Source organism: Mugil cephalus, chromosome 4 (assembly GCF_022458985.1).
Source record: "Mugil cephalus isolate CIBA_MC_2020 chromosome 4, CIBA_Mcephalus_1.1, whole genome shotgun sequence".
Taxonomy (NCBI): domain Eukaryota; kingdom Metazoa; phylum Chordata; class Actinopteri; order Mugiliformes; family Mugilidae; genus Mugil; species Mugil cephalus.
The window spans coordinates 28,505,822-28,533,710 of record NC_061773.1 but is presented as its reverse complement, the minus strand read 5'-3'; the positions used below and the strand labels follow the sequence as shown (position 1 = coordinate 28,533,710).

General features: G+C 43.9%; 2 long non-coding RNA genes and 7 other non-coding genes across 9 annotated transcripts; 7 read left to right on the top strand and 2 right to left on the bottom strand.

The window, feature by feature from the left end:
- Positions 1-252: 252 nt before the first annotated feature.
- LOC125006201 lies at positions 253-7,889 on the bottom strand. Its single transcript, XR_007112541.1, has 4 exons — positions 7,856-7,889; positions 6,312-6,390; positions 4,649-4,807; positions 253-293 (listed from the first exon to the last, which is right to left on the bottom strand). It is a non-coding gene; the product is annotated as an uncharacterized LOC125006201 (long non-coding RNA).
- LOC125007526 lies at positions 700-805 on the top strand. The gene has a single exon (XR_007112740.1). It is a non-coding gene; the product is annotated as a U6 spliceosomal RNA (small nuclear RNA).
- Positions 5,039-5,144, top strand: LOC125007525. The gene has a single exon (XR_007112739.1). It is a non-coding gene; the product is annotated as a U6 spliceosomal RNA (small nuclear RNA).
- LOC125007474 lies at positions 7,072-7,177 on the top strand. Its single transcript, XR_007112695.1, has one exon. It is a non-coding gene; the product is annotated as a U6 spliceosomal RNA (small nuclear RNA).
- Positions 7,890-9,089: 1,200 nt separating the features above from the next.
- On the top strand, positions 9,090-9,195 carry LOC125007524. The gene has a single exon (XR_007112738.1). It is a non-coding gene; the product is annotated as a U6 spliceosomal RNA (small nuclear RNA).
- Positions 9,196-19,996: 10,801 nt separating this feature from the next.
- LOC125007523 lies at positions 19,997-20,102 on the top strand. Its single transcript, XR_007112737.1, has one exon. It is a non-coding gene; the product is annotated as a U6 spliceosomal RNA (small nuclear RNA).
- A 1,885-nt stretch (positions 20,103-21,987) lies between these two features.
- LOC125007115 lies at positions 21,988-24,240 on the bottom strand. The gene is made up of 3 exons (XR_007112655.1): positions 24,093-24,240; positions 23,010-23,083; positions 21,988-22,906 (listed from the first exon to the last, which is right to left on the bottom strand). It is a non-coding gene; the product is annotated as an uncharacterized LOC125007115 (long non-coding RNA).
- Positions 23,314-23,419, top strand: LOC125007484. Its single transcript, XR_007112705.1, has one exon. It is a non-coding gene; the product is annotated as a U6 spliceosomal RNA (small nuclear RNA).
- A 3,407-nt stretch (positions 24,241-27,647) lies between the features above and the next one.
- Positions 27,648-27,753, top strand: LOC125007521. Its single transcript, XR_007112735.1, has one exon. It is a non-coding gene; the product is annotated as a U6 spliceosomal RNA (small nuclear RNA).
- The last annotated feature ends 136 nt before the right edge of the window (positions 27,754-27,889 follow it).

The window sequence follows — 27,889 nt, the reverse complement described above, 5'->3', positions numbered from 1 at the left end:
TCACAACAACCTCAGTCACAGAAACTGTACTTGAGGAGCAGCCTGTTTAACAACCAGTGGAGGAGTTGGAGGAGCACAGCTCTGTTTCAGGTGATTGAGGCCGTTCGTTCATGTGGGTCTGTTCTTTTGCAGCAGGAAAGTAGTCCAGGCTCCTACCAGTCCTCTTTACGTCTCTGTGTCTGTCTCCTTGATCTTCTTTAGCCCACACTGGACAAAGCAGCAGCACAAATGGAGGTAGTTGAGGATGTGAGTGTGACAGCACGTCTGGTGGAGGTGGTGGAACCAACACTGACCTGTAACAAAGAGAAATGAATGAGGATCAAACCAAACCAAAACATTAAGTCACTTTATGTTATGATTCTAATGTCAATACATTTATAACATCGGTTACACAACCTGACCAGGTTGTTTCCTCTCGTCCTGATGTAAAGACTCGTCACACAGAACTTCCCATGTGCCCTGGGAGCTCCTGAGCAGAACATACAGTACACAGACTAGTTTAGACCCTCATCAGACCTTTTTACAGTGGATCACAGCTGCTCTGGAGCTCACAGTCCAGATCCCAGACCTTTTAACCATGCCCTTCTGGCTGAATGAAAACATTTGAACCCCAGACTGCCTCTGTGTAAGAGCCAACCATGTGTTGGGGCCACGCTGGGACACAGTCATATAAATACTGTACGCACCCACGTCACAGTCGTGTTACTTCGGTAGCACATATACTAAAATTGGAACGATACAGAGAAGATTAGCATGGCCCCTGCGCAAGGATGACACGCAAATTCGTGAAGCGTTCCTCATTTTCCTTCAAAAATATTTCATATTATTCTCATTTTTAGACATTTACACATTTTTATGTGTAGTAACTTCTTGTCGCCACTAGGCGGCCATGAGACTCTACTCAGTGTACAACCCTACATGTGCTGGACTCTGTGTGGACAGATGAAGCAGTTTCACGTCCTCTTCTACAGTTTTCATTTTACTTAGTAATGCTGGTTTGTGTGTGTGTGTGTCACAAAACATGAGACTGATTAAACAACACGTACATTACTGGAATGACATGGTACCAACAAACAGTCTGATGGTCCAAGCGTTTCATTACACTGACATTACAAGACTATAGTTTAGCTCATTAACGTCACCTGGCTCAGACAAAATAGCGACAAACTAAACACTTTAATGTTTAACGGGGTTTTATGGTAGAAACTTTGGCTGGTTAGCACAACACGAAGATAAAGCGTTAATATGCATTAATTTCTGTAGTTTAAAATGGCAAATTGACACTTTAAAAACTAAAACTCTGATGCTACAACGCTAGTTTAGCATCGTCAAACAGACATTTCGGAGCACGGAGTCATAAAAACATCAGTATGTAGTAACTTTATGTATTAGATCTAGTATCAGCAAGTAATGTAAGTTTTATTACAGATAAACTTATTTTTAAACTTAATTTCACTAAATAATAACGACTACTGTTCTCACCGTCCGCACCGTTCAGCAGGTTCCAGTGACAGGGGAGGGTCCTGGAGGAATATTGGAACAAATCCGGCCTCTGATTGGATGACAGAAGTCACCACAAAGTCTGATTCTCCATATTGGAACCACAGCGGCCCTCTGATTGGCTGACCGTCTTCCGGGTTTGGAAACTACTGCTTCTGCGCCTTGATTGGAGGGGGCGGGGCATCCGTCTGCCGTTAATGCGGAACTGTCAACCGTGTTGAAACTGTTGGTGATGTGAGGTTCACCGGTTCGACGCCCAGTTAAAACAACGATGGAAACGGTCGGAAGTCAGTATTCATCTACGAGTTATTCATAACAATTCGCCATACATGGCAAAACATACGTAAATTATATCCAGATTTATACTCTGAAGCTCGACTCCATCTCTACGCCGACGGGTCTCGAACCACTGTCCTCTGACCCTACACAAAAATACAGAGAAGCAGCAGCGATACCAGGTAATACCAAACCTGATATCCTGATATCGACATCGATATCGTTACTTTTAGATGTCTCCAAGGTCAGCAAAAAGACATATCATGGGACGAAAGGAAAAGATGTGGTTCTTGAGGCAGATAGAAACCTTTTCAGCCACATGATCCTGGTGGCTGAACACAGGAAAGTGAACATGAAGGACGTCCTTGCCCTCCCACTGGGTCCACTGCCATGGGCACTGGCAAATGCTGATGGATCCCTGCGAAAAACAAACAAGGCTGCACTTGCCAGAGAGCTGGAAAAGAATGTGTCTCCTGCTGAACAGATCCCAACACCATCTACAACCATCATTGATGGGATGAGCCTGGTCCAAAAACTGAATGGCAACAACAAGACCTTTGCACAGATTGCAGAGTCAGCCTTCACCTATGTTCTTCATGAGGGAGCAGAGAGTGAAAGGACTGATGTGGTTTTTGATGTCTACCGCCAGACTTGGATCAAAACGCTGAACGACTAAACCGGGGTAGAGATATCACTCTCCAGTACAAGAACCTCACAAGTGGACATCACATACAGCAGTGGAGAACATTGCTTTGCAGTCCCTCAAACAAGGCCAGTCTCATCAAGTTTCTGGTAGAAGAGTGGAAACGCCCACGATATAGAGAAATGCTGCATGTCAAGGTGTTGGACATGACCTGTGAGGAAACCTGCTACAGGATGAGAGAGGATGAGTGTGAGGAAGTATCAGAGCTGTACTCAACACAAGAAGAGGCTGACACTCGCCTACTACTTCATGCACTGGATGCAGCAAACACAGACTCAAAAGCAGTTATCATCACAGCCGAGGACACTGATGTCATGATGCTTTGTCTTTGCTTCTAGAAGGACATCTCTTGTCCCATATACCAGAAACGCATGCAGTTTGTTGACATCAGCAAACTGACAAGCTCACTCAGACACTCTGTCTGTGACGGTCTAATTGGCTTTCATGCCTTCACAGGCTGTGATAGTGTCAGGGCATTTGCTGGTCGAGAGAAGCTGAATGTCCTGAAGATGGCAACAAAGGAGAAGAGACTTTTAGTCGACTGGGGCAATCATGGGACATTAGTGACGATCTGTTTGAAAAAAATCGAATGGGTCACCTGCCGCATGTGTGCTGCTACAAGCAACACTGGTGAGGTCAACCAACTGCGCTATCAACTCTTCACCAGCAAAAGGGGAAAAGTTGAGTCCCACCAGTTGCCACCCTGTAGAGTCTGCCTCTATATGCATGCTCAACGAGCAAACTACCAAGCAGCAATCTGGAAGTGCTGTCTGCAGGCTGACCCAGTGGTGCCGAGTCCTACTGGACACGGATGGACTGATGATGATGGCATCTGGTCATAGACTGGATGCACTCCCCGCCTGCACCAGATGTGGTCTTGGAACTATTGGCATGCAAGTGTGTTCATTCATGCACAATGTCAAGCTGCACATGCCTGTCAAATGGTCTGACATGCACAAACATGTGCAGGTTACAGACCTTGTATCTCAAAAATAACCCTGGAAATGAACTTCCCACCCTTGTAAATATACAAAAAGAGGTATTACATGAACATCTGCGTTGTCAAGATCAAAAGCTGAAAATGGGTAAAGATGGACTCCGACGCCATCTTGAATTCTCACAATGAAATTATATGGGCATGTTATATATTTTCTGAAACCTTATAGTCAGGTGAATGTTGTGGTACTTGTGTTTTGTGTTTCTGATGCTCCTATGTCCTACAGGATTAAAAGAAAGAACATAGTTTAGGCGTAAAATGTGAAATAATGTATGCTTTTGATGGTTTGATGAGCTGCAGTCACCTCCATATTTAGCAGACAGGTTCACAACTGGGTTTAAATGGAAGCTTAGAAGGTCCCCTTTAAAATGATACCAAGCACAATATTATTGAACATTGAGAAAAGTCCTAATCATGAGGGTAAAACAGGTTATGCACATGCGTCTAACACAGTTTTCCTTAGGGGGTGGTTAATTCCATGAATAAGATGATAACATTGTTAGTAGCAGTACATAATAACAATGATCCAAAAATATAATCTGTATTTTTGTGTTGTCAGAGCAGAGGTTTCTGGATTTGTTTACAAATAAAGTGCATAAACGACAAAGCTGCAAACAAAGTAGTTTTATTTACAAAGGTTCATGATAACAATAATAATGATAACAACAACATTTTCCTACACGACACCATCAAATGACGTCCTAGTAGCTACGTGGACAGAGAGCAGTTGTGCTGGATGTTTTCTGTGCTCAGACTGCATTGTTTTTAAATTACAATAGGTCGAAGAAATTCAGACACGGACCTAAACACCCAGACAGAAACCAGCTCTTCATCCCAGCGCTCCTCAGAAGTCTTGGAGGGAAGATCTGGTCTGAAGGAGACTGTAATTAAACACAACAAAGGAGACATCAAATCAATAGAAAACACAGACATTAAAGTTCTGTGTTTCACACATGCTGAACTACAGTTCACATGGAAACGTAAGCTTCATCAGAGGTGTCATCATATTATATCACAGATGTTTTTTAAATAATCAATACATTTATAACATCGGTTACGTAGCAGATCTTTGATCAGACCTCAGACTCGTAGAAGCTCTGCAGGGTCTCAAATTTAAACTCCCCAAATCCAACAAGAGCCTGTCCCTCCTGACCAGGTTGGAGGGACCTCACCTGTGCCTCCCCCCTCCCTGTCTTCTAACCTCCCCCTCTGACTGTACAGGAGGCTCTATGAGAAATGTGGGAGGAGGGGGGTTGAGTTACTCTATTGTTTCCTCTCGTCCTGATGTAAAGACTCGTCACACAGAACTTCCCATGTGCCCCTGGGAGCTCCTGAGCAGAACATACAGTACACAGACTAGTTTAGACCCTCATCAGACCTTTTTACAGTGGATCACAGCTGCTCTGGAGCTCACAGTCCAGATCCCAGACCTTTTTAACCATGCCCTTCTGTCTGAATGAACACATTTGAACCCCAGACTGCCTCTGTGTAAGAGCCAACCATGTGTTGGGGCCACGCTGGGACACAGTCATATAAATACTGTACGCACCCAGGTCACAGTCGTGTTACTTCGGTAGCACATATACTAAAATTGGAACGATACAGAGAAGATTAGCATGGCCCCTGCGCAAGGATGACACGCAAATTCGTGAAGCGTTCCTCATTTTCCTTCAAAAATATTTCATATTATTGTCATTTTTAGACATTTACACATTTTTATGTGTAGTAACTTCTTGTCGCCACTAGGCGGCCATGAGACTCTACTCAGTGTACAACCCTACATGTGCTGGACTCTGTGTGGACACATGAACCAGTTTCACGCCCTCTTCTACAGTTTTGATTTTACTTAGTAAAGCTGGTTTGTGTGTGTGACTCTGTTGGGGACAGAGGGGAGCTGTGGTCAGCCGAGGTCGGCGCTCTGACCCTTCGCCGGTCCGAGGCCCGGTTGGACCAACTGTTTGCTTTCTGGTACCTGCTGTTTAGCATTGCCATGGCAACTGGTGGCGGCCATTACATCATCCTGTTACTGTAGCGCCAAATAATGAACTAAAACAAAACTAATTCCAAAAATTTGACACTTGGACATTCATCAACATTATATCAACTACCTTAAATGACAGAAACCAAAAAAAATATTTGACGTGTGTTTTAGTGTTTTATTTCGTCCCAGGTACCGCCCACTAACATAAAGGGGGGTGGAGCTTATGACTTATACTGTAGCCAGACACCAGGGGGAGCTCTACTTATTCTATATTTCATGTCCTGTCTGAACCTAAAGAATGAAACAAACCAGTGATTGATCATCCTGCTTTTATTGAAAGATCTGTTTCCTTTGACATATTTTACAGCTTCAATCATTGAGAAAAGATTAAATCTGTTTCGTGTCCTTCAGAGGAAGACTGTGACGATCGACGAGGACACCAGGAGGAGGAGGGCGCAAGGATGACACGCAAATTCATGAAGCGTTCCTCATTTTCCTTCAAGAATATTTCATATTATTGTTATTTCTGACATTTGTAGACATTTACACATTTTTATGTGTAGTAACTTCTTGTCGCCACTAGGCGGCCATGAGACTCTACTCAGTGTACAACCCTACATGTGCTGGACTCTGTGTGGACACATGAAGCAGTTTCACGTTTTATTTAGTAATGCTGGTTTGTGTGTGTGACTGTTCACAGCTTGTGTCTCGTTCTGTCTCCATACAGGTCTACACGACACCATCAAATGACGTCCTAGTAGCTACGTGGACAGAGAGCAGTTGTGCTGGATGTTTCCTGTGCTCAGACTGCATTGTTTTAAATTACAATAGGTCGAAGAAATTCAGACACAGACCTAAACACCCAGACAGAAACCAGCTCTTCATCCCAGGGCTCCTCAGAAGTCTTGGAGGGAAGATCTGGTCTGAAGGAGACTGTAATTAAACACAACAAAGGAGACATCAAATCAATAGAAAACACAGAAATTAAAGTTCTGTGTTTCACACATGCTGAACTACAGTTCACATGGAAACGTAAGCTTCATCAGAGGTGTCATCATATTATATCACAGATTTGTTTTAAATAATCAATACATTTATAACATCGGTTACGTAGCAGATCTTTGATCAGTCCTCAGACTCATAGAAGCTCTGCAGGGTCTCAAATTTAAAGTCCCCAAATCCAACAAGGGCCTGTCCCTCCTGACCAGGTTGGAGGGACCTCACCTGTGCCTCCCCCCTCCCTGTCTTCTAACCTCCCCCTCTGACTGTACAGGAGGCTCTATGAGAAATGTGGGAGGAGGGGGGTTGAGTTACTCTATTGTTTCCTCTCGTCCTGATTGTAAAGACTCGTCACACAGAACTTCCCATGTGCCCCTGGGAGCTCCTGAGCAGAACATACAGTACACAGACTAGTTTAGACCCTCATCAGACCTTTTTACAGTGGATCACAGCTGCTCTGGAGCTCACAGTCCAGATCCCAGACCTTTTAACCATGCCCTTCTGGCTGAATAAACACATTTGAACCCCAGACTGCCTCTGTGTAAGAGCCAACCATGTGTTGGGGCCACGCTGGGACACAGTCATATAAATACTGTACGCACCCAGGTCACAGTCGTGTTACTTCGGTAGCACATATACTAAAATTGGAACGATACAGAGAAGATTAGCATGGCCCCTGCGCAAGGATGACACGCAAATTCGTGAAGCGTTCCTCATTTTGCTTCAAAAATATTTCATATTATTGTCATTTTTAGACATTTACACATTTTTATGTGTAGTAACTTCTTGTCGCCACTAGGCGGCCATGAGACTCTACTCAGTGTACAACCCTACATGTGCTGGACTCTGTGTGGACACATGAACCAGTTTCACGCCCTCTTCTACAGTTTTCATTTTACTTAGTAATGCTGGTTTGTGTGTGTGTGTGTCACAAAACATGAGACTGATTAAACAGCACGTACATTACTGGAATGACATGGTACCAACAAACAGTCTGATGGTCCAAGCGTTTCATTACACTGACATTACAAGACTATAGTTTAGCTCATTAACGTCACCTGGCTCAGACAAAATAGCGACAAACTAAACACTTTAATGTTTAACGGGGTTTTATGGTAGAAACTTTGGCTGGTTAGCACAACACGGCGATAAAGCGTTAATACGCATTAATTTCTGTAGTTTAAAATGGGAAATTGACACTTTAAAAACTAAAACTCTGATGCTACAACGCTAGTTTAGCATCGTCAAACAGACATTTCGGAGCACGTAGTCATAAAAACATCGGTATGTAGTAACTTTATGTATTAGATCTAGTATCAGCAAGTAATGTAAGTTTTCAAACAGATAAACTTATTTTTTAAACTTAATTTCATTAAATAATAACGACTACTGTTCTCACCGTCCGCACCGTTCAGCAGGTTCCAGTGACAGGGGAGGGTCCTGGAGGAATATTGGTACAAATCCGGCTCTGATTGGATGACAGAAGTCACCACAAAGTCTGATTCTCCATATTGGAAACCACAGCGGCCCTCTGATTGGCTGACCGTCTTCCGGGTTTGGAAAACTATTGGAACTGCTTCTGCGCCTTGATTGGAGGGGGCGGGGCATCCGTCTGCCGTTAATGCGGAACTGTCAACCGTGTTGAAACTGTTGGTGATGTGAGGTTCACCGGTTCGACGCCCAGTTAAAACAACGATGAAAACGGTCGGAAGTCAGTATTCATCTACGAGTTATTCATAACAATTCGCCATACATGGCAAAACATACGTAAATTATATCCAGATTTATACTCTGTCTTTTTGAAGCTCGACTCCATCTCTACGCCGACGGGTCTCGAACCACTGACCTCTGACCCTACACAAAAATACAGAGAAGAAGAAGCAGGGGCAGCAGACTTCGAGAATGTATAGAGTTTACTGAGTGTTCACACTTCACAACAACCTCAGTCACAGAAACTGTACTTGAGGAGCAGCCTGTTTAAACAACCAGTGGAGGAGTTGGAGGAGCACAGCTCTGTTTCAGGTGATTGAGGCCGTCCGTTCATGTGGGTCCTGTTCTTTTGCAGCAGGAAAGTAGTTCAGGTCCTACCAGTCCTCTTTACGTCTCTGTGTCTGTCTCCTTGATCTTCTTTAGCCCACACTGGACAAAGCAGCAGCAGAAATGGAGGTAGTTGAGGATGTGAGTGTGACAGCAGCTCTGGTGGAGGTGGTGGAACCAACACTGACCTGTAACAAAGAGAAATGAATGAGGATCAAACCAAACCAAAAACATTAAGTCACTTTATGTTATGATTCCAACGTCAATATATTTATAACATCGGTTACACAACCTGAACAGGTTTGTTTCCTCTCGTCCTGATGTAAAGACTCGTCACACAGAACTTCCCATGTGCCCTGGGAGCTCCTGAGCAGAACATACAGTACACAGACTAGTTTAGACCCTCATCAGACCTTTTTACAGTGGATCACAGCTGCTCTGGAGCTCACAGTCCAGATCCCAGACCTTTTAACTATGCCCTTCTGGCTCAATGAACACATTTGAACCCCAGACTGCCTCTGTGTAAGAGCCAACCATGTGTTGGGGCCACGCTGGGACACAGTCATATAAATACTGTACGCACCCAGGTCACTGTCGTGTTACTTCGGTAGCACATATACTAAAATTGGAACGATACAGAGAAGATTAGCATGGCCCCTGCGCAAGGATGACACGCAAATTCGTGAAGCGTTCCTCATTTTCCTTCAAAAATATTTCATATTATTGTCATTTTTAGACATTTACACATTTGTATGTGTAGTAACTTCTTGTCGCCACTAGGCGGCCATGAGACTCTACTCAGTGTACAACCCTACATGTGCTGGACTCTGTGTGGACAGATGAAGCAGTTTCACGCCCTCTTCTACAGTTTTCATTTTACTTAGTAAAGCTGGTTTGTGTGTGTGACTCTGTGGGGGACAGTGAGGAGCTGTGGTCAGCCGAGGTCGGCGCTCTGACCCTTTGCCGGTCCGAGGCCCGGTTGGACCAACTGTTTGCTTTCTGGTACCTGCTGTTTAGCATTGCCATGGCAACTGGTGGCGGCCATTACATCATCCTGTTACTGTAGCGCCAAATAATGAACTAAAACAAAACTAATTCCAAAAATTTGACACTTGGACATTCATCAACATTATATCAACTACCTTAAATGACAGAAACCAAAAAAAATATTTGACGTGTGTTTTTAGTGTTTTATTTCGTCCCAGGTCCCGCCCACTAACATAAAGGGGGGTGGAGCTTATGACTTATACTGTAGCCAGACACCAGGGGGAGCTCTACTTATTCTATATTTCATGTCCTGTCTGAACCTAAAGAATTAAACAAACCAGTGATTGATCATCCTGCTTTTATTAAAAGATCTGTTTTCTTTGACATGTTTTACAGCTTCAATCATTGAGAAAAGATTAAATCTGTTTCGTGTCCTTCAGAGGAAAACTGTGACGATCGACGAGGACACCAGGAGGAGGAGTGCGCAGGATGACACGCAAAATTGTGAAGCGTTCCTCATTTTCCTTAAAAATATTTCATATTATTGTCATTTTTAGATATTTACACATTTTTATGTGTAGTAACTTCTTGTCGCCACTAGGCGGCCATGACACACTGAGCTGCAGTGGCAACAAGCTGAGCATGGTTTTCCTCATGTCTTTGTCCCATGACGGATCGCGGCCCAGTCAACCCCTCTAGTGAATTCTGGACTAAACCTGGGAGCTACTGACGCTATTTAGAGAATGTAGACATACAACTAGAAGTTATATCATCTGATGACCAATATTTCGAGGAGAAACCAAACTACAAAGGACATTATTTACAACTAAAGACAACTAAAGTAAAAAAATAACAGCATTTTCTACCTGAAAAAATTAAATACACATTTAGTTGAACTGTTGGTTTGACATGAAGCGACACTGTAGAACTCCAATGTTATTTTTTGATGCTTTGTTTTTTTAATGACATAGGATAAAATGGAATAAAATTCCATTAAACAGAATGAAATACAGTTAAAAGGCATAAAAAACAACAATAATGATAATAATAAGAATAAGAATAGAAGAAAACAATAATAATAAATAATAACAGTAATAATAGTAATAATGATAATAATAATAATAATAATAGTAATAATAACAATAATAATAATAATAATAATAATAATAATAATAATAGCCTAATAATAATAATGACTTGTCTTTAGGGAACCCCTGCTCCACTGGTCTGTGTTTTGCAGAAACCACTAGAACAGAAGGTCTCCTCGTGTGTCTGATCTGGGAACTGAAGATCAGAAGAACTTCCAGCTGGTTTTGTGTTTAGGCTTCATTAGATGTTCTTTGAAAGAAGCCACGATCACTTTGTCAATTACTGGTCGCTCTAGATCCATGAAAAACACAATAGCGTCTGCAGTTTTCCACTTTTTGTGCAGGTCCTCCCAAACGGTCTTGTCAAGCCTCTTGAACCTTTTCGTGGGGACGTTAATATTCTCATGCTGGAATTCAGCCCAGATTTTCGTGTACAGTCGGTAACGGATGGCCTCAAACTGGTCGAAATCGTATGGCATTTTTGCTTTTGCAAAGGCCCTTAAAACCAGGCACTCAACAAAAGTGCTGACACACGTTTTGCACCTTTCTTGCTCGTCTGTTGAGGACTCGGTAAATTTTGGCTCAGACTGAACAGTGTCGTCCTCAACTACTGGGATCTCAGAGAGGAGGGCTCCTTCTGCTTTAAGTCTGGGCCTGGTGTCTCTTTCGGTGATTGGTGACGTTTGGTCACTTCCATGATGGGGGTCTCTGGTGAGAGGCGGACAGGGGTAACGTCTGGAGATGTTACTGTGGTTGATGCCTCTCCAGCACATGGGTTAACAAACAAGCCTCTAAATGCGCTACCCAGTTTTTTCAGAGACCATCTCTTTCTTGGAGTTGTAGCTGGTGTAGGTGTCTCCTTCAGATCCTGGACGTTTTCACCCTCAGACTGAACTGAGCCACCCTCAGCTGCTGAAATTCGCAGAGAGGAGGGTTTCATCTGCTCTAAGTCTTGGGCTGGTTTCTCTTTCGGTGACTGGTGACGTTTGGTCACTTCCATGGTGGGGGTCTCTGGTGAGAGGCGAGCAGAGGTAACGTCTGGTGACTGCGTTGATGCCTCTCCAGCACGTGATTTCACAAACAAGCCTCTAAATGCGGTACCCACTCTTTTCAGAGACCATCTCTTTCTTGAACTTTTGGGTGGAACATGTGTCTCCTCCAGAGCAATGCTGTCCTCAACTACTCTGTCCAGAGAGGAGGTTTCCAGCTGCTCAAAGTCTTGGGCTGGTTTGTCTTTCGGTGACTGGCGTTGAGGTGCAGGGATCTCCACGGTGGTGGCCTCTGGTGAGAGCTGGGCAAGTGGTTTCACACACAAGCGTCTACATTTGGTTCCTTTACGAGTCAATTTCTTTTTGGACTTCAGACCTGTGGCTTTCAGACTCTGAACTTCTTCAGCCTCAGACTGAGCAGTGCTGTCCTCAACTACTCTGTCCAGAGAGGAGGTTTCCAGCTGCTCAAAGTCTTGGGCTGGTTTGACTTCAGGATCTAGGAGCACCACAGCCGTGGCCTCTGAAAATTGCTCATCGGGAACAGTGACCACCACAGTAGTGACCTGCTGCTGAGACCCAACTCTATCTGTAGAGGCGGCTTTTGATGACCTCATAGAGGGTGATCTAACTACAGCAGGTCGCACCTTGAAAATCCTATTAACACAAAAGCCCTTAGTCTTGAATTTCAGAGACAGTTTCTTCTTGGCTCTGGACAAACAATTGAAGCCTGGCTCACTGCGAAGCTCTTGGTCTCTTCTTCAGACTCAGCGTTTTCATCTTCCACTACTATGATCTCCAGGGAGGAGGGTTCCTGGTGTCCACATTCTGGAGGTGTTCTGTCGTCTGGTATGTGATGTTCAGGTACAACCACCCTCACAGCGGAGCCTTCCTGAAACTGCTGCTCAGGTACAACCAGCACCACAGCAGCAACATCTGGAAGCTGCTGCTCAGGCACAATGACCTTCACAGAGTTCAGCTGTGGGACGTCTGGTGACTGTGTTGATGCCACTGTGACTCCAGCACGAGGCTTTCTGAATAAAGGTTTCACAAAGAACCCTTGAATTATGCCCCCCATTCTCTTCAGGGACAGTTTGCATGTCCTGGATTTAGGAGTCTGGACCTCTTCATCTCCAGATAAGTCTGGGACTGCTTCTCCTTGGATCTCCTCTCTGTCTGTGTCAGTTTCTGGTGTTTTAGTCTTACAGCTCTCCTTGTCTCCTATGGAGGCTGTCTCCTGGGTGTATGCATCAAATGATTGAATGCCACTTTTAATTTTTGTGGACTCCAGATCTTCTGTCTTTTTGTCAGTGTCTTCGTCTTCCAGGGGGGTGGCCACACTTTTCTTCTTTTTCTTCTTATTTGTTTGAGATTTGTGTGTCATCATCCCAATAAATTCTTTCAGCATCTTGCTGATGTAACGAACCATACGTCTAATTCTTCTACTGGGAGTGACGTGTCGTTGTACTTCCTGCTCTTCAGTGTCCTCGCCAGCACAGAGGATGGAGTTGACGCTCTCAACCACGTTTTGGGCAATTAAGCTGGTCAACACCTCTGAGCTCTCAGAGCGGACCTCTTCTTTAATGTCCAGGACTTGAGCAAAGGTTTGGATAAGTGTGTCGCCACGCTGGTCAAGACAACCTCTTCAGAGATAAGATGCCTCTGTTTGATTTTCTCCAGGATGAATTTGGAAATGAGCATGATCAAGTCTGTGAGCAGCTGTGCCAGCATAGAACTGGTAACCTCATCTGGTTTACCTAATATCAAACATTCCCACTGGTCGGTTTTGAGGCTGCAGAAAAACGATTCAATCAGTGGACGAAGCGTGTCCACAGTGATCAGTGGGACATTGTGAGCAATGCTGTCCTCAACTACTCTGTCCAGAGAGGAGGTCTCCAGCTGCTCAAAGTCTTGGGCTGGTTTGTCTTTCGGTGACTGGCGTTGAGGTGCAGGGATCTCCACGGTGGTGGCCTCTGGTGAGAGCTGGGCAGGTGGTTTCACACACAAGCCTCTACAAATGGTTCCTTTCCGAGACAATTTCTTCTTGGACTTTGGACCTGTTTCTTTCAGACCCTGAACTTCTTCAGCCTCAGACTGAGCAGTGCTGTCCTCAACCTCTCTGTCCAGAGAGGAGGTTTCCAGCTGCTCAAAGTCTTGGGCTGGTTTGACTTCAGGATCTAGGAGCACCACAGCCGTGGGCCTCTGAAAATTGCTCATCGGGAACAGTGACCACCACAGTAGTGACCTGCTGCTGAGACCCAACTCTATCTGTAGAGGCAAACTTTTGATGACTTCATAGAGGGGGATCTAACTACAGCAGGTCGCACCTTGAAAATCCTATTAATGCAAAAGCCCTTAGTCTTGAATTTCAGAGACAGTTTCTTCTTGGGCTCTGGACAAACAATTGAAGCCTGGCTCACTGCGAAGCTCTTGGTCTCTTCTTCAGACTCAGCGTTTTCATCTTCCACTACTATGATCTCCAGGGAGGAGGGTTCCTGGTGTCCACATTCTGGAGGTGTTCTGTCGTCTGGTATGTGATGTTCAGGTACAACCACCCTCACAGCGGAGCCTTCCTGAAACTGCTGCTCAGGTACAACCAGCACCACAGCAGCAACATCTGGAAGCTGCTGCTCAGGCACAATGACCTTCACAGAGTTCAGCTCTGGGACGTCTGGTGACTGTGTTGATGCCACTGTGACTCCAGCACGAGGCTTTCTGAATAAAGGTTTCACAAAGAACCCTTGAATTATGCCCCCCATTCTCTTCAGGGACAGTTTGCATGTCCTGGATTTAGGAGTCTGGACCTCTTCATCTCCAGATAAGTCTGGGACTGCTTCTCCTTGGACCTCCTCTCTGTCTATGTCAGTTTCTGGTGTTTTAGTCTTACAGCTCTCCTTGTCTCCTATGGAGGCTGTCTCATGGGTGTATGCGTCAAATGATTGAATGCCACTTTTAGTTTTTGTGGACTCCAGATCTTCTGTCTTTTTGTCAGTGTCTTCGTCTTCCAGGGGGGTGGCCACACTTTTCTTCTTATTTGTTTGAGATTTGTGTGTCATCATCCCAATAATTCTTTCAGCATCTTGCTGATGTAACGAACCATACGTCTAATTCTTCTTTTGGGAGTGACGTGTCGTTGTACTTCCTGCTCTTCAGTGTCCTTGCCAGCAGAGAGGAGGGAGTTGACGCTCTCAACCACGTCTTGGGCAATTAAGCTGGTCAACACCTCTGAGCTCTCAGAGCGGACCTCTTCTTTAATGTCCAGGACTTGAGCAAAGGTTTGGATAAGTGTGTCACCCACGCTGGTCAAGACAACCTCTTCAGAGATAAGATGCCTCTGTTTGATTTTCTCCAGGATGAATTTGGAAATGAGCATGGTCAAGTCTGTGAGCAGCTGTGCCAGCATAGAACTGGTAACCTCATCTGGTTTACCTAATATCAAACATTCCCACTGGTCGGTTGTGAGGCTGCAGAAAAACGATTCGATCAGTGGACGAAGCGTGTCCACAGTGATCAGTGGGATGTTGTGAGCAATGCTGTCCTCAACTACTCTGTCCAGAGAGGAGGTCTCCAGCTGCTCAAAGTCTTGGGCTGGTTTGTCTTTCGGTGACTGGCGTTGAGGTGCAGGGATCTCCACGGTGGTGGCCTCTGGTGAGAGCTGGGCAGGTGGTTTCACACACAAGCCTCTACAAATGGTTCCTTTCCGGGACAATTTCTTCTTGGACTTTGGACCTGTTTCTTTCAGACCCTGAACTTGTTCAGCCTCAGACTGGCAGTGCTGTCCTCACTACTCTGTCCAGAGAGGAGGTTTCCAGCTGCTCAAAGTCTTGGGCTGGTTTGACTTCAGGATCTAGGAGCACCACAGCCGTGGCCTCTGAAAATTGCTCATCGGAACAGTGACCACCACAGTAGTGACCTGCTGCTGAGGACCCAACTCTATCTGTAGAGGCAACTTTTGATGACCTCATAGAGGGTGATCTAACTACAGCAGGTCGCACCTTGAAAATCCTATTAACACAAAAGCCCTTAGTCTTGAATTCAGAGACAGTTTCTTCTTGGGCTCTGGACAAACAATTGAAGCCTGGCTCACTGCGAAGCTCTTGGTCTCTTCTTCAGACTCAGCGTTTTCATCTTCCACTACTATGATCTCCAGGGAGGAGGGTTCCTGGTGTCCACATTCTGGAGGTGTTCTGTCGTCTGGTATGTGATGTTCAGGTACAACCACCCTCACAGCGGAGCCTTCCTGAAACTGCTGCTCAGGTACAACCAGCACCACAGCAGCACATCTGGAAGCTGCTGCTCAGGCACAATGACCTTCACAGAGTTCAGCTGTGGGACGTCTGGTGACTGTGTTGATGCCACTGTGACTCCAGCACGAGGCTTTCTGAATAAAGGTTTCACAAAGAACCCTTGAATTATGCCCCCCATTCTCTTCAGGGACAGTTTGCACGTCCTGGATTTAGGAGTCTGGACCTCTTCATCTCCAGATAAGTCTGGGACTGCTTCTCCTTGGATCTCCTCTCTGTCTGTTTCAGTTTCTGGTGTTTTAGTCTTACAGCTCTCCTTGTCTCCTATGGAGGCTGTCTCCTGGGTGTATGCGTCAAATGATTGAATGCCACTTTTAGTTTTTGTGGACTCCAGATCTTCTGTCTTTTTGTCAGTGTCTTCGTCTTCCGGGGGGGTGGCCACACTTTTCTTCTTATTTGTTTGAGATTTGTGTGTCATCATCCCAATAAATTCTTTCAGCATCTTGCTGATGTAACGAACCATACGTCTAATTCTTCTTTTGGGAGTGACGTGTCGTTGTACTTCCTGCTCTTCAGTGTCCTCACCAGCAGAGAGGATGGAGTTGACACTCTCAGTTACGTCTTGAGCAATTAAGCTGGTCAACCCCTCTAAGCTCTCAGAGCGGACCTCTTCTTTAATGTCCAGGACTTGAGCAAAGGTTTGAGGAAGTGTGTCGCCCACGCTGGTCAAGACAACTTCCTCAGAAATAAGATGCCTGTGTTTGATTTTCTCCAGCAATGATTTAGAAATTAGCTCTATCAAGTCTGACAGCAGCTGTGCCAGCATAGAACTGGTAACATCGTCTGGTTTACCTAAACTCAAACATGCCCACTGGTCTGGTGTGATGCTCCTGAAAAAGGATTGGATCAGTGGATAAACTGTGTCCATTGTGATCTGTGAGATTTCCTCTGTCTGGGAATAGCTTCCACTGTTCATTGGAACTGTTGTTGGTGTCGTGTTACGATACATTATCCTGGATGTAGGGTGACGGGTTTTAAAGTCTGTCAAACTACCTGAATGGCGTTGCTTTTTTAGCGAAAATCGAGCGATTTAACTATCTAACTCTTTCTATTTACTTGACTGTCGTCGTTATTTGGCGAAGATCAAGTGAATCTCTTATGAATCTCTGATGAATCTCTTATGAATCTCTGATGAATCTCTGATGAATATCGGATGAATCTCTGATGAATATCGGATGAATCTCTGAAGAATCTGTTGCTATTTAAGGTCTCTGTCAGGTGACACAGAGATCAAAGGCACGGTTCCTTTGATCTCAAAGGCATCGCGCCTTTGATCTCTGCTAATTGTGGGCGTGGCTTAGGAGGTTCCATCGCATCATATGACATTATCACAACATCAACAGAGTGATGTAATCACCACGGCAACACAGAGACTCCGTGACATCATCACTATGGCAACACAGAGGCGTGTGACCACAGCAGTGAGGTCAAGATTTAAGATTCAAGATGGCGGATTCTACTGTCTTAATAAAAGGCCACAGTTATGGTGCTATTCTAATTATTAAAAACAATTTATGCATTATATGAAATGTCTGTGTTTTTGTATTTGTCTTCATTGTCAATTTCCCTTCATGTTCAGAATATAGAGATTATAAAATCTAAGTGAACAACAAATGCAAAGGAAAAAAAAAATAATAAAACAGATAAAAATAAACATTCTGAATAAGATATAGTAATTAAATAAATCAGCTGATATGCAGCAGTGCAATGTACGGTGCAAAGAAGGTGCAGTAATATGGAGTAATATGTGCATTATGGTGCAGTAAGATGTATACAGTGTAATAAGTTGCAGTGAGGCACAATTAGGTACAGCACTGTGTGCAATAAGGTATATTTATGTACAGTAATGTGCAATAAATTGTAGTATGGTGCAATAATGTGCAATAAAGTGCAGTAAGAAACAGTCAAGGGCCGTTATGTCCATTAAGGTGCAATAAGGTTGAATAATATGCAGTAAGGTGCAGTAAAGTGTAATCAGTGGCAGGGCTGCCATGGTGGCGGGATGGTGGGGGGGGGGGGACACCCCGATTGGCCACCCTGTGGTGGTCTGGTCTAGTTTTTCTACATTTTCACCAGTACCAGAGTATTTTCCTGCACCTTTTTACCTTCTTCACATCATTTATGAACAAATAATCATTAACACTTTATTTCTGTGCATGCGCCTGTTATTTTATTATTATAGGATATTGTTGTTACTTTGTAAGAATTGAAGTTGTGCTTTAATCTGATGAATACACAGAACACTGCTATGTTCACTGTACAGAGCTAGAAGCACTAACTTACCCACCCAGCAGATGTGGTCAAGAAAAGCAAGATGAAAACACTGTGTACCTGTACAATGTAAATATTGAAGTGGGCGATCAGTGGCAGTCTTCATTTTTGTTAATTTTGGACGCCCCCCCGATGCCCCCCCTCCCCCCCCAGAAAATTGCAGTAAGTTGTGCAATAATTGTAATAAGGTGCAGTAATATGTGCAATAAGGTGCAACAAGGTGCAGTGTTGGTCAGTACCACTTACCAAATCTCCAGAGCAGAACATTTCTCAATAAGCACCGAGACTGAGCTGCATTCAGTCCCAGATCATTACTCTCTCCACCTAAACTCAGACTCACTGGTCTTTTGCTTCTCTCCATGAAGCCATAATCAAAACTTTGTATTCCTGAATTCCGCTCCGCCAGTGTAACATGTTGTTCTTTTATCGGTGGCTCTATTTAGCTTCCCAGTTAATAGTAGCTCGTCTTAATATCTTAGCCTCCCAGCTAATGGTAACTCTTTCTAGTCTCCAAATTAAGAGAAGCTCTTCCTAGCCTCCCAGCTAGTAGTAACTCTTCTTAGTTTCTTAACCTCTCAGTTAATAGTAGCTCTTTCTTGCCTGCAGCTAATAGTAGCTCTTCTTAGCCTCCCAACTAATAGTAGCTCTCCCTAGCTTCCCAGCTAATGGTAGCTCTTTCTTGCCTGCAGCTAATGGTAGCTCTTTCTTGCCTGCAGCTAATGGTAGCTCTTTCTGGGCTCCAAGCTGACGCTGGCTCTTCTTAGCGTCCCAGCTAATAGCAGCTCTTCCTAGCCTCCTTCCTATGTTGGAGTAAATCTGCTATTAGATAAGATGAAATCTTGGAACATTTAGAGCTTGGACACCACGTCCGGTCACCATAATCTCAGGAGACATCGCAGCTCAACCTGCAGTTCCTCTATCGTCCAATAGATGCCGCCAAACCAAGCATTGACTGAATGGAAGTGAATGAGAAATGACAAATGTGTTTGATCTGTACTCAAGAGCTGGCCTTTAATTAAAACACCTGATAAACATCTCCATGTTTCCTGTGCTCAGACTGCATTGTTTTTAAATGACAATAGGAAGAAGAAATTCAGACACAGACCTAAACACGCAGACAGAAACCAGCTCTTCATCCCAGGGTTCCTCAGAAGTCTTGGAGGGAAGATCTGGTCTGAAGGAGACTGTAATTAAACACAACAAAGGAGACATCAAATCAATAGAAGACACAGAAATTAAAGTTCTGTGTTTCACACATGCTGAACTACAGTTCACATGGAAACGTAAGCTTCATCAGAGGTGTCATCATATTATATCACAGATTTATTTTAAATAATCAATACATTTATAAAATCGGTCACGTAGCAGGTATTTGATCAGTCCTCAGACTCGTAGAAGCTCTGCAGGGTCTCAAATTTAAAGTCCCCAAATCCAACAAGAGCCTGTCCCTCCTGACCAGGTTGGAGGGACCTCACCTGTGCCTCCCCCCTCCCTGTCTTCTAACCTCCCCCTCTGACTGTACAGGAGGCTCTATGAGAAATGTGGGAGGAGGGGGGGGGTTGAGTTACTCTATTGTTTCCTCTCGTCCTGATGTAAAGACTCGTCACACAGAACTTCCCATGTGCCCCTGGGAGCTCCTGAGCAGAACATACAGTACACAGACTAGTTTAGACCTCATCAGACCTTTTTACAGTGGATCACAGCTGCTCTGGAGCTCACAGTCCAGATCCCAGACCTTTTAACCATGCCCTTCTGGCTGAATAAACACATTTGAACCCCAGACTGCCTCTGTGTAAGAGCCAACCATGTGTTGGGGCCACGCTGGGACACAGTCATATAAATACTGTACGCACCCAGTGTCACAGTCGTGTTACTTCGGTAGCACATATACTAAAATTGGAACGATACAGAGAAGATTAGCATGGCCCCTGCGCAAGGATGACACGCAAATTCGTGAAGCGTTCCTCATTTTCCTTCAAAAATATTTCATATTATTGTCATTTCGGACGTTTTTAGACATTTACACATTTTTATGTGTAGTAACTTCTTGTCGCCACTAGGCGGCCATGAGACTCTACTCAGTGTACAACCCTACATGTGCTGGACTCTGTGTGGACAGATGAAGCAGTTTCACGCCCTCTTCTACAGTTTTGATTTTACTTAGTAATGCTGGTTTGTGTGTGTGTGTCACAAAACATGAGACTGATTAAACAGCACGTACATTACTGGAATGACATGGTACCAACAAACAGTCTGATGGTCCAAGCGTTTCATTACACTGACATTACAAGACTATAGTTTAGCTCATTAACGTCACCTGGCTCAGACAAAATAGCGAAAAAATAAACACTTTAAAGTTTAACGGGGTTTTATGGTAGATACTTTGGCTGGTTAGCACAACACGGCGATAAAGCGTTAATATGCATTAATTTCTTAGTTTAAAATGGGAAATTGACACTTTAAAAACTAAAACTCTGATGCTACAACGATAGTTTAGCATCGTCAAACAGACATTTCGGAGCACGGAGTCATAAAAACATCAGTATGTAGTAACTTTATGTATTAGATCTAGTATCAGCAAGTAATGTAAGTTTTCAAACAGATAAACTTAGCTTTAAACTTAATTTCACTAAATAATAACGACTACTGTTCTCACCGTCCGCACCGTTCAGCAGGTTCCAGTGACAGGGGAGGGTCCTGGAGGAATATTGGAACAAATCCGGCCTCTGATTGGATGACAGAAGTCACCACAAAGTCTGATTCTCGATATTGGAAACACAGCGGCCCTCTGATTGGCTGACCGTCTTCCGGGTTTGGAAACTATTGGAACTGCTTCTGCGCCTTGATTGGAGGGGGCGGGGCATCCGTCTGCCGTTAATGCGGAACTGTCAACCGTGTTGAAACTGTTGGTGATGTGAGGTTCACCGGTTCGACGCCCGGTTAAAACAACGATGGAAACGGTCAGAAGTCAGAATTCATCTACAAGTTATTCATAACAATTCGCCATACATGGCAAAACATACGTAAATTATATCCATATTTATACTCTGTCACTTTGAAGCTCGACTCCATCTCTACGCCGACGGGTCTCGAACCACTGACCTCTGACCCTACGCAAAAATACAGAGAAGAAGAAGCAGGAGCGATACCAGGTAATACCAAACCTGATATCGACATCGATATCGTTACTTTTAGATGTCTCTCAAAACCTCTCGCAATTTCAGACCCCAAAGTGCATTTAAAATGTGCCTCTAATATAATAGGCAAACATCATTGGTGCAAACTGCGCAAACTTCCATTTCAGCTTTAAGGTACCATCCCAAATACAATGCCAAAATAAATAAATTATTCATTGGTTTTTCATGTGATATTGTAAAGGCAGTATGCAAAGTAACGTCATCAGATGGATTATCTTTGCCATCTTGCCCAATTTGGAATAACCCATTGTTGACAGCAGGTGGCAGAACACGGACCGAGAATACCTGGCAACAACACAATATTACTCAATTTGGGCACATTGTAGAGATGGTGACATATACCATTTGGTGAAATTAAAATGCATTTTGGCCTGAATGATTCTGCATATTTACAATACTTTCAACTAAAATCTATTTAAAAAAAATATATATATGTCCAAGGGAATCATAGCTGGAGCTAATACTGCCCTTGACAGTAAACTAAGATTGGCTGCTACTGGACGAGGAGCAGTTTCAGTTATGTACAGGTTACTAAGTTTATCACAGCCTGACAGCAATATTTCAACTAAGTCACAGTGGGAGCGGGACATTGGTTCATCTCTCACGGTAGATCAGTGGGATACAATACGAAAGAATTTAACATCTATGTCAAGCTGTGTGAGATATGAAATTATTCAAATTAAACTTGTACAGAGAGCTTATATTACACCACATAAGTTAAAAAAAAAAAATGGACGCAAACGTCTCTGAACTGTGGCTGTGGTGAACCTGGTACTTTGATGCATCTACTATGGTTCTGCCCGGCAGTAGAACGACTCTGGTCTGAAGTAATTGATCTTTTAAAAGGTGTATTGAATGTTAATGTTCCTCAATGTCCCACTTTATGCTTATTGGGAAGTAGAGTCGCAGATTTAAATTCAAGAATCACTCAACAAATCACTGCTCTAGCTTTTCTCTCTGTGAAGAGGATCATACTTATGAATTGGAAGATACGCAAACCGGACGCTTTAGTAAACATAACTGGCTGAAAGACTTTCTAGACCTACTGTCAATGGAAAAAGCAACTTCAACCACCTTTATTTAGTTCTCTACTTTATTTGTGTGATGTAGTCATGTTTTTTTGTCGTTGTTGCTGCACTTGGCATTGTGCATATTTAAAAAAATATATATATATGAAACAACAATCTGATGAAGCCTTCACAAACAGCCTTAGTGGCTGCGTCTTGCTGCAGGGGAGGTAGAGTCAGAGCTGTGAGCATGTATAGAGTTTACTGAGTGTTCACACTTCACAACAACCTCAGTCACAGAAACTGTACTTGAGGAGCAGCCTGTTTAACAACCAGTGGAGGAGTTGGAGGAGCACAGCTCTGTTTCAGGTGATTGAGGCCGTCCGTTCATGTGGGTCCTGTTCTTTTGCAGCAGGAAAGTAGTCCAGGCTCCTACCAGTCCTCTTTACGTCTCTGTGTCTGTCTTCTTGATCTTCTTTAGCCCACACTGGACAAAGCAGCAGCAGAAATGGAGGTAGTTGAGGATGTGAGTGTGACAGCACCTCTGGTGGAGGTGGTGGAACCAACACTGACCTGTAACAAAGAGAAATGAATGAGGATCAAACCAAACCAAAACATTAAGTCACTTTATGTTATGATTATAACGTCAATACATTTATAACATCGGTTACACAACCTGAACAGGTTGTTTCCTCTCGTCCTGATGTAAAGACTCGTCACACAGAACTTCCCATGTGCCCCTGGGAGCTCCTGAGCAGAACATACAGTACACAGACTAGTTTAGACCCTCATCAGACCTTTTTACAGTGGATCACAGCTGCTCTGGAGCTCACAGTCCAGATCCCAGACCTTTTAACCATGCCCTTCTGGCTCAATGAACACATTTGAACCCCAGACTGTCTCTGTGTAAGAGCCAACCATGTGTTGGGGCCACGCTGGGACACAGTCATATAAATACTGTAAGCACCCAGGTCACAGTCGTGTTACTTCGGTAGCACATATACTAAAATTGGATCGATACAGAGAAGATTAGCATGGCCCCTGCGCAAGGATGACACGCAAATTCGTGAAGCGTTCCTCATTTTCCTTCAAAAATATTTCATATTATTGTCATTTTTAGACATTTACACATTTGTATGTGTAGTAACTTCTTGTCGCCACTAGGCGGCCATGAGACTCTACTCAGTGTACAACCCTACATGTGCTGGACTCTGTGTGGACAGATGAAGCAGTTTCACGCCCTCTTCTACAGTTTTCATTTTACTTAGTAATGCTGGTTTGTGTGTGTGTCACAAAACATGAGACTGATTAAACAACACGTACATTACTGGAATGACATGGTACCAACAAACAGTCTGATGGTCCAAGCGTTTCATTACACTGACATTACAAGACTATAGTTTAGCTCATTAACGTCACCTGGCTCAGACAAAATAGCGACAAACTAAACACTTTAATGTTTAACGGGGTTTTATGGTAGAAACTTTGGCTGGTTAGCACAACACGAAGATAAAGCGTTAATATGCATTAATTTCTGTGGTTTAAAATGGGAAATTGACACTTTAAAAACTAAAACTCTGATGCTACAACGCTAGTTTAGCATCGTCAAACAGACATTTCGGAGCACGGAGTCATAAAAACATCGGTACGTAGTAACTTTATGTATTAGATCTAGTATCAGCAAGTAATGTAAGTTTTCAAACAGATAAACTTATTTTTAAACTTAATTTCATTAAATAATAACGACTACTGTTCTCACCGTCCGCACCGTTCAGCAGGTTCCAGTGACAGGGGAGGGTCCTGGAGGAATATTGGAACAAATCCGGCCTCTGATTGGATGACAGAAGTCACCACAAAGTCTGATTCTCGATATTGGAACCACAGCGGCCCTCTGATTGGCTGACCGTCTTCCGGGTTTGGAAACTACTGCTTCTGCGCCTTGATTGGAGGGGGCGGGGCATCCGTCTGCCGTTAATGCGGAACTATCAACCGTGTTGAAACCGTTGGTGATGTGAGGTTCACCGGTTCGACGCCCAGTTAAAACAACGATGGAAACGGTCGGAAGTCAGTATTCATCTACAAGTTATTCATAACAATTCGCCATACATGGCAAAACATACGTAAATTATATCCAGATTTATACTCTGAAGCTCGACTCCATCTCTACGCCGACGGGTCTCGAACCACTGTCCTCTGACCCTACACAAAAATACAGAGAAGCAGGAGCGATACCAGGTAATACCAAACCTGATATCCTGATATCGACATCGATATCGTTCCTTTTAGATGTCTCCAAGGTCAGCAAAAAGACATATCATGGGACGAAAGGAAAAGATGTGGTTCTTGAGGCAGATAGAAACCTTTTCAGCCACATGATCCTGGTGGCTGAACACAGGAAAGTGAACATGAAGGACGTCCTTGCCCTCCCACTGGGTCCACTGCCATGGGCACTGGCAAATGCTGATGGATCCCTGCGAAAAACAAACAAGGCTGCACTTGCCAGAGAGCTGGAAAAGAATGTTTCTCCTGCTGAACAGATCTCAACACCATCTACAACCATCATTGATGGGATGAGCCTGGTCCAAAAACTGAATGGCAACAACAAGACCTTTGCACAGATTGCAGAGTCAGCCTTCACCTGTGTTCTTCATGAGGGAGCAGAGAGTGAAAGGACTGATGTGGTTTTTGATGTCTACCACCAGACTTGGATCAAAAACGCTGAACGACTAAACCGGGGTAGAGATATCACTCTCCAGTACAAGAACCTCACAAGTGCACATCACATACAGCAGTGGAGAACATTGCTTTGCAGTCCCTCAAACAAGGCCAGTCTCATCAAGTTTCTGGTAGAAGAGTGGAAACGCCCACGATATAGAGAAATGCTGCATGTCAAGGTGTTGGACATGACCTGTGAGGAAACCTGCTACAGGATGAGAGAGGATGAGTGTGAGGAAGTATCAGAGCTGTACTCAACACAAGAAGAGGCTGACACTCGCCTACTACTTCATGCACTGGATGCAGCAAACACAGACTCAAAAGCAGTTATCATCACAGCCGAGGACACTGATGTCATGATGCTTTGTCTTTGCTTCTAGAAGGACATCTCTTGTCCCATATACCAGAAACGCATGCAGTTTGTTGACATCAGCAAACTGACAAGCTCACTCAGACACTCTGTCTGTGACGGTCTAATTGGCTTTCATGCCTTCACAGGCTGTGATAGTGTCAGCGCATTTGCTGGTCGAGAGAAGCTGAATGTCCTGAAGATGGCAACAAAGGAGAAGAGACTTTTAGTCGACTGGGGCAATCATGGGACATTAGTGACGATCTGTTTGAAAAAAATCGAATGGGTCACCTGCCGCATGTGTGCTGCTACAAGCAACACTGGTGAGGTCAACCAACTGCGCTATCAACTCTTCACCAGCAAAAGGGGAAAAGTTGAGTCCCACCAGTTGCCACCCTGTAGAGTCTGCCTCTATATGCATGCTCAACGAGCAAACTACCAAGCAGCAATCTGGAAGTGCTGTCTGCAGGCTGACCCAGTGGTGCCGAGTCCTACTGGACATGGATGGACTGATGATGATGGCATCTGGTCATAGATTGGATGCACTCCCCACCTGCACCAGATGTGGTCTTGGAACTATTGGCATGCAAGTGTGTTCATTCATGCACAATGTCAAGCTGCACATGCCTGTCAAATGGTCTGACATGCACAAACATGTGCAGGTTACAGACCTTGTATCTCAAAAATAACCCTGGAAATGAACTTCCCACCCTTGTAAATATACAAAAAGAGGTATTACATGACCATCTAAGTTGTCAAGATCAAAAGCTGAAAATGGGTAAAGATGGACTCCGACGCCATCTTGAATTCTCACAATGAAATTATATGGGCATGTTATATATTTTCTGAAACCTTATAGTCAGGTGAATGTTGTGGTACTTGTGTTTTGTGTTTCTGATGCTCCTATGTCCTACAGGATTAAAAGAAAGAACATAGTTTAGGCGTAAAATGTGAAATAATGTATGCTTTTGATGGTTTGATGAGCTGCAGTGACCTCCATATTTAGCAGACAGGTTCACAACTGGGTTTAAATGGAAGCTTAGAAGGTCCCCTTTAAAATGATATCAAGCACAATATTATTGAACATTGAGAAAAGTCCTAATCATGAGGGTAAAACAGGTTATGCACATGCGTCTAACACAGTTTTCCTTAGGGGGTGGTTAATTCCATGAATAAGATGATAACATTGTTAGTAGCAGTACATAATAACAATGATCCAAAAATATAATCTGTATTTTTGTGTTGTCAGAGCAGAGGTTTCTGGATTTGTTTACAAATAAAGTGCATAAACGACAAAGCTGCAAACAAAGTAGTTTTATTTACAAAGGTTCATGATAACAATAATAATGATAACAACAACATTTTCCTACACGACACCATCAAATGACGTCCTAGTAGCTACGTGGACAGAGAGCAGTTGTGCTGGATGTTTTCTGTGCTCAGACTGCATTGTTTTTAAATTACAATAGGTCGAAGAAATTCAGACACAGACCTAAACACGCAGACAGAAACCAGCTCTTCATCCCAGGGCTCCTCAGAAGTCTTGGAGGGAAGATCTGGTCTGAAGGAGACTGTAATTAAACACAACAAAGGAGACATCAAATCAATAGAAAACACAGACATTAAAGTTCTGTGTTTCACACATGCTGAATTACAGTTCACATGGAAACGTAGGCTTCATCAGAGGTGTCATCATATTATATCACAGATGTTTTTTAAATAATCAATACATTTATAACATCGGTTACGTAGCAGATCTTTGATCAGTCCTCAGACTCGTAGAAGCTCTGCAGGGTCTCAAATTTAAACTCCCCAAATCCAACAAGAGCCTGTCCCTCCTGACCAGGTTGGAGGGACCTCACCTGTGTCTCCCCCCTCCCTGTCTTCTAACCTCCCCCTCTGACTGTACAGGAGGCTCTATGAGAAATGTGGGAGGAGGGGGTTGAGTTACTCTATTGTTTCCTCTCGTCCTGATGTAAAGACTCGTCACACAGAACTTCCCATGTGCCCCTGGGAGCTCCTGAGCAGAACATACAGTACACAGACTAGTTTAGACCCTCATCAGACCTTTTTACAGTGGATCACAGCTGCTCTGGAGCTCACAGTCCAGATCCCACACCTTTTAACCATGCCCTTCTGGCTGAATGAACACATTTGAACCCCAGACTGCCTCTGTGTAAGAGCCAACCATGTGTTGGGGCCACGCTGGGACACAGTCATATAAATACTGTACGCACCCAGGTCACAGTCGTGTTACTTCGGTAGCACATATACTAAAATTGGAACGATACAGAGAAGATTAGCATGGCCCCTGCGCAAGGATGACACGCAAATTCGTGAAGCGTTCCTCATTTTCCTTCAAAAATATTTCATATTATTGTCATTTTTAGACATTTACACATTTTTATGTGTAGTAACTTCTTGTCGCCACTAGGCGGCCATGAGACTCTACTCAGTGTACAACCCTACATGTGCTGGACTCTGTGTGGACA